The 9,505-nt window shown below is 39.2% G+C and overlaps 1 long non-coding RNA gene across 1 annotated transcript; it reads right to left on the minus strand.

The window, feature by feature from the left end:
• Window positions 1-2,296: 2,296 nt before the first annotated feature.
• LOC115927330 lies at window positions 2,297-8,629 on the minus strand. Its single transcript, XR_004065567.1, has 5 exons — window positions 8,551-8,629; window positions 7,311-7,365; window positions 5,870-5,965; window positions 4,609-4,647; window positions 2,297-2,364 (listed from the first exon to the last, which is right to left on the minus strand). It is a non-coding gene; the product is annotated as an uncharacterized LOC115927330 (long non-coding RNA).
• Window positions 8,630-9,505: the final 876 nt, after the last annotated feature.

Below are 9,505 nucleotides of genomic sequence, written 5' to 3' on the forward strand. Positions count from 1 at the left end.
TGATCACCAAGAAGTTCGTATCTATTGAAATGAGAAGGGATGCATACTTGATCAAACATGCGATGAGCCATGTTGTTATTTCCACAAAATGAACAAATCCAGATCAATGTCAGGTCACTCAGTCTGTCTTCACAAGGGAATCCCATACATGTCACATGAAAATGCTTACTACAACAGTCACATCTTGCATCACTTTCATTTTCTTTGATTTCATTGTTACAGATACAGCATTCATTAAGCTTTGGGTTGGTCACCAATGCACAACTAGTCAGTATATTCATGATTTCATCAAGTGTTTTCTTAAATTCAATTGTATCCATCATGGTAAATTTTGCTTATATACTTGCAACAGTTCTGGTTAATAATTACAAGTCTACAATTAACGGTTCTGTAACTTTGATATATAATGTTCTGTATATATTCCTTACTCCAATAGTCTTTTATTTAAATATTCCTATTGTGAATTATGAAAAACTAATCCTTACTGATATTAAACTCTATGGTATTTCAATAGCCTAGCTTTATATACACTAGCTTGTACTGTGTTAAGGAGCTATAATGTTTTTGTCTCAAGATGGCGTTTTTTATTAAAATTATGAGTAGGTCATTAATAGCCTAAATGTATTGTAGGCCTATATAAGTTCCCAAATTGCTAATTTCTTTGTTACTCTCTCTCTGCAAACAGGTTCACTTTATATCCTGACCAAAATATCTTTCTTATTCTCTCTCAAATCAATCAACCTCACTTATATTTTTAAAACTATATATATATCCTGACCCAATCTTCTTTCTTACTCTCTCTGCAATCAAGCTTACTTTTATTTTTAAAATTCTGAACACTATATATCGAAGGATTTCTTTCCTTTTCTCTTTACAATCAACCACGCTCACTTTTCTAGGACTCTATATATTGACACAAATTTTTTGTGATTATGGTCTTATCAAGTTCTAGGAATTAGAATTAAATTGCTTTCTCGCTGTTGTTCTTCTTTTTATTTCAGTTTGCTTTTAATTCCTTTTAGAAACTGCCAATAATTTCTTTCTAATTTACAGTAATTATGTCTTCTAAAATGGCAATACAGTCTTTCAAACTTGCAATATTGCCTTCTTCACACTATTTTGTTCAATCTTCTTTATTCTTTGCTGTGTATACGCTCTTTTTACTTTCCCAAGATTACTAATACTACTGTTTTGAATTCTAATAGAGGTCTTATCAAGTTCTAGGAATTAGAATTAGATTGCTTTTTCTCTATTGTTCTTCTTTTTATTTCACTTTGCTTTTAATTCCTTCTAGAAACTGCCAAGATTTTGTTTCTAATTGACAGCAATTTTGTCTTCTAAAATCGTAATACAGTCCTTAAAACTTCCAATATTATCTTCAACGACTACTTTCCAATCTACTTTACTCTTTAAAATGTATACCTCTTTTTTTCTTTCCCAAGATTTACAATATTACTGCTTTCAACTGTAATTATGGTCTTATCAAGTTCCAGGAATTAGAATTAAATTCCTGTTCCTCTATTATTCTTCTTTTATTATTTCAGTTTACTTTTAATTCCTTCTAGAAACTGCTAATAATTTCTTTGTAATTGACAATAATTATGTCTTCTAAAATGGCAATACAGTCCTTCGAACTTCCAATATTTATCTTGAACGACTACTTTTCCAATCTACTTTACTCTTTAAAATGTATACCTCTTTTTTTTCTTCCCAAGATTTACAATATTACTGCTTTCAACTGTAAGTATGGTCTTATCAAGTTCCAGGAATTAGAGTTAGATTCCTTTCCCTCTACTGTTCTTCTTTTTATTTCAGTTTACTTTTAATTCCTTCTAGAAACTGCCAATAATTTCTTTATAATTGACAATAATTATGTCTTCTAAAAATGGCAATACAATCTTTAGAAATATTCTGTTCCAGTTTTGATTCGATTCAAGATTTCCAGATTCAAGTTTCATTCAGTATGTTTCAGATTCAAGGTTCAAGATAGTTCAAGTTCAAGTGCTAGTTCAAGTGTAAGTTCAAGAGCAAGTTCAAGTGCAAGTTCTTTGGAGAGTTCAAGATAGTTCAAAATAGTTCAAGATAGTTCAAAATAGTTCAAGATAGTTCAAGATAGTTCAAGTGCAAGTTCAAGTTCAAGTGCTAGTTCAAGTGCAAGTGCTAGTTCAAGTGTAAGTTCAAGTGCAAGTGTAAGTTCAAGTGTAAGTTCAAGTGCAAGTTTAAGTGCAAGTTCTTTGGAGAGTTCTTTGGAGAGTTCTTTGGAGAGTTCTTTGGACAGTTCTTTGGAGAGTTCTTTGGAGAGTTCTTTGGAGAGTTCTTTGGAGAGTTCTTTGGAGAGTTCTTTGGAGTGTACCACCCTCGGTCCTGCAAAAGACAGAAAGGAATAGAAAAAAAATTAATTAAATTCAATAGACACGTCTGGGCAATTCTTGAGAAATCATCAAGGAGCTCGTAGGATAGAACCTTGTGGTACACCATTTGTTATAGACAAAAAAATTGAGGAATTATTATTATAAACTACATATTGAGATCTATTAGAAAGATTACTTTCAAACCAAAATGACAGACAATTTTTGTGTTGTTGTTGTAGTTTCCGAGTGGTGAGTCAACACACTGATTACTGAGCTGGGAGACATTGCCAGGCATAGCGCCATAAATCGAAACTAAAAAAAAAAAAAAAAAAAAAAATTACTCTTTCGCCGCATAGGCCGCACCCCGACTTTTTGATATTTTCTCTTCCAATAATACTGCGGCCTTTACGCCGGCAAATACGGTAGTCACATTACCCAAAATTAGCCTGCTCGGCGGCCGAGCGGCGAGTTTTTAGCCAATTTTGCCCGGTCACCGCTCGTTTTTAAGGCATCGCTCGGTCGCTGCTGAAGTTTTAGCGCGGAGTTAAAATTCGGGGCGGCGCCTGCTCACTTTCACTCGCCGCCCAGACTACGCTCGGCGACCGGGTGGTCGCCGCCCGGACGCCGGCCTAATCGAGCGTGCACCGTCGAGCGATTTAGGTCAACAATCGAAGCCCCTAGGTCAAAGGCTGTCGAGCAGTCGCCGCCCGGTCGCCGCTGGAAGATTAGTCGGTCACTGGGCGGCGAGTCCAAAATAGGTCGGCAGCCTTTGACCTAGCGCCTTCGATTTTTGACCTAAATTGCTCGGCGGCGAACGCTCGATTAGTTCGGTGCCCGGGCGGCGAACGGCCAGGCACCGAGCGTATTTTGGAGCTCCGCCGATCACTGGCCGGCCGCCGGGCAATTTCTTTAAAATCAGCCGGGGGCTGGTGGGAGACCGCCCGGCAATCGGAGGGTCACCGGTCGGTCACTGCCAGGACACCGCGCGAAAAAGCTCCGCGATTTCGCCCAGTTTTACCTAAAATCGCTCGGCGACCGGTCGCCGCCCGGACGCCGCCTAATCGAGCGTGCACCGTCGAGCAATTAAGGTCAAAAATCGAAGCCCCTAGGTCAAAGGCTGTCGAGCAGTCGCCGCCCGGTCGCCGCTGGAAGATGAGTCGGTCACTGGGCGGCGAGTCCAAAATAGGTCGGCAGCCTTTGACCTAGCGCCTTCGATTTTTGACCTAAATTGCTCGGCGGCGAACGCTCGATTAGTTCGGTGCCCGGGCGGCGAACGGCCAGGCACCCAGCGTATTTTGGAGCTCCGCCGATCACTGGCCGGCCGCCGGGCAATTTCTTTAAAATCAGCCGGTGGCTGGTGGGAGACCGCCCGGCAATCGGAGGGTCACCGGTCGGTCACTGCCGGGACATCGCGCGAAAAAGCTCCGCGATTTCGCCCAGTTTTTACCTAAAATCGCTCGGCGACCGGTCGCCGCCCGGACGCCGGCCTAATCGAGCGTTCACCGTCGAGCGATTTAGGTCAAAAATCGAAGCCCCTAGGTCAAAGGCTGTCGAGCAGTCGCCGCCCGGTCGCCGCTGGGAGATCAGTCGGTCACCTGGCGGCGAGTCCAAAATAGGTCGGCAGCCTTTGACCCTAGCGCCTTCGATTTTTGACCTAAATTGCTCGGCGGCGAACGCTCGATTATTTCGGTGCCCGGGCGGCGAACGGCCAGGCACCGAGCGTATTTTGGAGCCCCGCCGATCACTGGCCGGCCGCCAGGCAATTTCTTTAAAATCAGCCGGTGGCTGGTGGGAGACCGCCCGGCAATCGGAGGGTCATCGGTCGGTCACTGCCGGGACACCGCGCGAAAAAGCTCCGCGAATTCGCCCAGTTTTTACCTAAAATCGACCGGCCACCGACGGGAAATCGACAGGTCACCGCCCAGGCATCGCTGGGGCTCTACAGCCTGCTCGACTTCTCCAACAATCTATCATTTGCACTAGGTGTTTAAAAACAAACAAACTTGTTCTTCTTTATCAACTCCTTACATAATTCAAGGATTCTCTTCAAATTTTGGCAACACCCAATGGAAGAGTATTGAGAATTGTCCACAAAATTATGTTACATACCTACGGAAGTGTCATAGAAAATTTCATTAAGCCATAGCTTTCCTATTCCGCGTTCAATTATGTTCCCAATTATGGAGATCTGTTTCATTCCATTGTAGCTTTATTTTAAAACTACTTGACTTTAGCCTTCTTAAGCAGATCAACTTACTCTCTGCAACTCTCAGCAATCTTGAAAACAGTCAATAACCTGAAAGAAAAAAAGAAAAGAAAAAAACAATTGCATTTCATAAAATACCAATATGATTATATTACAAAAATAAATACAAATAGTGAGCCCTCATTCAATGCTTAAAGATACTATGTCCCTTTTGCAGCCACAATCAAATTCTGTAGAACTTTATAGGAATTATGAATATGTCATGTATGTCCTATCTGTGAAGTTTAAACGTTAGCAGTGTCCTAATATTCAAATTATGCAAAGAAACCCGTTTACTTGCTACATTAGCTTCACTGTCAGACACTATTGAGTGACTCACTAGCTTTTTTCTTCTTTGGAAATAACATACATGTACATAAAATGAGCTGTAAAGGGTATATGAGCATTTGTCAACATCAATATCCCACTTCTGCTTGTAATGGCCAAAATTAAACTGATTGAATCTTTGCGCAGCATAAAATGTACGACCATTCGGTACAATGGTCTGAAAATCAGACCATTACTTACTGGCTCTATAGCTCTTAAGTCGATTTGACAACTAATAGTCGTTATTTTCCAACTTAAAGACATTTTCAAGCCCCCCTTTTTTTAGGGAAGTTCTAAATTAGTATTATCTTTCAAATGCTGTTGAAATTTAACCTTTTCATTTTGTTGGCCTGCAAATGGGACATAGTACCTTTGAAGGCAAAGACCAGTTTTGGTCATGCGATTGCATTGTGAAAAAAACGTTGTGGAATCGATCAGAAAAGGTTGCTCAGCTAGCATATAAGTATTGGTGTGATCTGGATCATCAAAATGATGAGATTTGACCCAGTCTTGGTAAAGTTACAAGCACTGTACACAGAAAGATGTATGTGGGACTACGCGACACACACAGAATAATAATTATTTAACTTTTGATTAACACAATAAGACTAACTAGATGGAACTTAGACTGCGTGCAGTCGAAAATGATGCCTCCGCTATAGAGCGATTTTACAAACCAAATCGGAAGCAATTTTTAATATTCAAGTTTGATTGTAATCCATTATCAAGTTTGATTGTAATCCATTATCAGGTTCTCAGAATATTTTGATTACAAGCTATTTCAGTTTGAGAGTAATGCCTCTGGCTACTTTGTAGTGGAGGCATGAAAATCGAGAATGATCTTATCTGTTTGGATTGAAATCAATCATATTGTGATGATAATTTTCATCCATCAAAGTCCTTAGTAACTACCGTTCCAAAGATGGTGAAAATAAACAAGACATACCTCCTCGTCCCCTTCCTCCGCCGAATTCTCCCCTTCCGCGTCCACCGCCGCCTCGTCCACCGAAACAGCGTCCTCCTCCTCATCCACCAAATCCACCTGTAACAAACATTGTATGTCTAGTTAGAATCCACTGTATCGTATTTGTATAATAATTAAAATTATATTATTAAAGGTATAGACCATTTCTGGTCATGCAATTCAATTGCATTGTGAAAAGAAACGTTGTGGAATCGATCAGAAAAGTTTGATCATCTATAAGTATTGGTGTGTACTGCAAGGTTCTGGAATCATCAAAATGATACAAAATTTTGCCCAGTTTTGGTAAATTAAAAGCACTGTACACAGAAAGATGTATATGGGACTATGTGATATCTATCCAGGCCGAATCTATATTTTAACTAGATGGAATTCGACTGCGTGCAGTCGAAAATGATGCCTCCGTCATAAAGCAATTTTACAAACCAAGACAGAAGAAATTTTTCGAATTCAAATTCAATTGTAATCCATTAACAGGTTCTCAGAATATCGTGATTACAAGCTATTTTTGCATACATAATGAGCCCATGACCTTTGACCTTATGAACCAAGAATTTACTCAGTTCATTGGCTCTGCAAGTAACATACATGACCTAATTTTGTCAGGAATCCATCGGTTGGTTCTTGAGATAACGCGATCACAAGCTGTTTTTGCATACATAATGTGCGCTGTGGCCTTTGACCTTTGACCTCGTGACCCCAAAATTTAATCAATTCATCGACTCTGCAAGTAACATACATGACCTAAGTTTGGCAGCAATCCATCAATCGGTTCTTCAGATAACGCGATCACGAGCTGTTTTTGCATACATAATGAGCCCTGTGACCTTTGACCTCGTAATCCCAAAATCTAATCAGTTCATCGGCTCTGCAAGATACATACATGACCAAAGTTTGGCACAAATCCATCAATCGGTTCTTCAGATAACGCGATCACGAAAACGGGACGTACGTACGTACATACAGACGGACGGACAACCCGAAAACATAATGCCTCCGGCTACTTCGTAACGGAGGCATAACAATCAGGGTTTCATTCTCCTTTAAATGAAGTTGGGTGGGGTGGGGCAAGAGGTGGACACATCACACACAGCACAAACCCATATCCATCGTAATTAATCATAAATTCATCAGATCATTAACAATTGTTATGCTTGGGGACTTCTCGCTCAGCCAAATTGAACAGCCAAATCTTGCACAATCTAATTTTCATACCCTGTACAAAAGTGGCCAGTGCTCATCCAAGTATGAATTATTATCACATGTGTTGGCATCATATGATAGACAAGAGCTTCACCCATCCATACATATGACAATTTCCCGAGAATGTTTCACATTTTTTATTTATTTGGCAGAATATTTAAAAGTTTCAACTTTGATTTTTTTAGACACTCGGTATACCTACACTCCAAAAACTTTCTTCCGTCAAAGTCCAAAGCCCCTGTCAAAGTCCAAAGCACCTGTCATCAAAACAAAAAATAAAAAGTACAAGTAAAACATGACAAAAATATAAAAAACAAACAATTAAATAAACCAAGTTAGATTGCATCACAAATTCAACTTTGGTAACAACTAATTTGCATACTTTGATGTCACTCAAACATTTCATAATACAGTCCAACCTCATTATAACAATTCAGTATGTCATACATATCAACCATCAAGGCCCCATTGCATAAAACTATCGTATCTTTACAATTAATGATATCTCTACAAACTATGGTAAATACCATTGATTTCTTGATTTTTATTAGCTAAGCAGTGTTTGCAGAGATACCATTAATTGTAAAGATACAATAGTTTTATACCACAGGGCCCTGGACTTGACAAAACACTACCTACCGTATGTACTTTTGATGCTAAATTAACATGCTACAATTGATTTTTCCCCAAAGGTCACCTACATTAATTATCCATCCTGATAGGTTTCTTTCAGATAGCATGAGGGCAGTACAAATATGTATCAAGATTCCATTCATTCTTTTGGAAGCCACCTAGCCATCATCAAAATTGTATTAAAAAAAAGAAGAAAAAAAAGAAAAGAAAGGAGGCCCCCCCCCCCCCCCCCAAAATGAAGCGGGCGGGGACGCTAAACATGTAAAAAAAAATTAATGGCCTAACTCAAATCTTTTGGGACCCATAAAATAGCTTTAACTTAGACAAATTTTGATTTAGGACGATCATAAAATAATAGGACAAAACAGGTTGGGCTACGTGTAGACTTTCAACCATAGCAATTTTTGACTTATCCAAGTTCGACTAAGGCAAGGTCAGCTGTACTATATGTATTGCATTGGACTAAAATCAAAATACATCTATCATTTGCACTAGGTGTTTAAAAACAAACAAACTTGTTCTTCTTTATCAACTCCTTACATAATTCATGGATTCTCTTCAAATTTTGGCAACACCCAATGAAAGAGTATTGAGAATTGTCCACAAAATGATGTTACATACTTACGAAAGTGTCAAAAATGTTATATAGAAAATTTCATTAAGCCATAGCTTTCCTATTCCGCGTTCAATTATGTTCCCAATTATGCAGATCTGTTTCATTCCATCGTAGCTTTAATTTAAAAACTACTTGACTTCAGCCTTCTTAAGCAGATCAACTTACTCTCTATTAACAACTAATATCAACTTACCGGTACTAACCAAGTCTCTAAAGAACAGTCAAAACTGAAATACAAATAGAAAAAAAAACAAAAAAACAATTACATTGCATAAAATTCCAGAAATGAACATATCACAAAAATAAATACAAATGGAAATAATGAGGCCTCATTCATAATGCTGAATTACATAAATACAACGGCCCGTATTCTGAAGTTGTGTCTAACATAGGTTGCGTTTATCTAGCAAATTTTGGCTAGAATCAGGTTTCTCAAACGTCTTTCAGGCAAATTTAGAAGTAGATAAACGCAAAGCCTTTTTCAAACGTCTTTAGATATGGGCATATCAAAAGACGCAAAAAGGTGCGTTTTGTATGTGACATACAGCCAGAATCACGTTTCTGAGAGATCGATAAACGCAAAGCTGTTTTGTACCTCACATACAAATAGGACCACACAGGTGTTGTGTACAAGCATACGTGTGAAGTTGACCTCCGAGAAACTGTCTGCTTCCCGGGTCAAACGGAGCTGAGCAGCTGCGAAGAGACAAGGCCTTTATTGTGAATCGTGAAGTGTAGATAAACGCGACATCCCGCAAATCACGATCGTATAGTAGGGGGTTTCGATAGTGGGGTACGATATGTACATATCTAATGGCAAGCCTAGATAAACGCGCCCTTAGTCATGTCTTAAGTTAAACGACTGTTTAGTTAGACACGACTTTAACGCGAGGTCATGTCTAAGTCCTGTTTAATAAATTTTGTATTCTGAAGTAGTGTCTAAGTCTTGTCTAACTAAACAACTGTTTAAGTCCTGTCTAAGTCGTGTTTAACTAAACTGTTTAAGTTCTGCGCAAGTCGTGTTTAACTTTTAGTCATGACTTCTGCGCATGGCCAATAGGCGTTTAATTCTGACGATAGACCCAATGCGCATGCATGCGCGCACCGGATAAATAAATTAACGCGCACAGCTAGCTGTGTGCCGTGCG

This window comes from Strongylocentrotus purpuratus, unplaced genomic scaffold (genome assembly GCF_000002235.5).
Source record: "Strongylocentrotus purpuratus isolate Spur 01 unplaced genomic scaffold, Spur_5.0 spur5_scaffold_20, whole genome shotgun sequence".
NCBI lineage: Eukaryota > Metazoa > Echinodermata > Echinoidea > Camarodonta > Strongylocentrotidae > Strongylocentrotus > Strongylocentrotus purpuratus.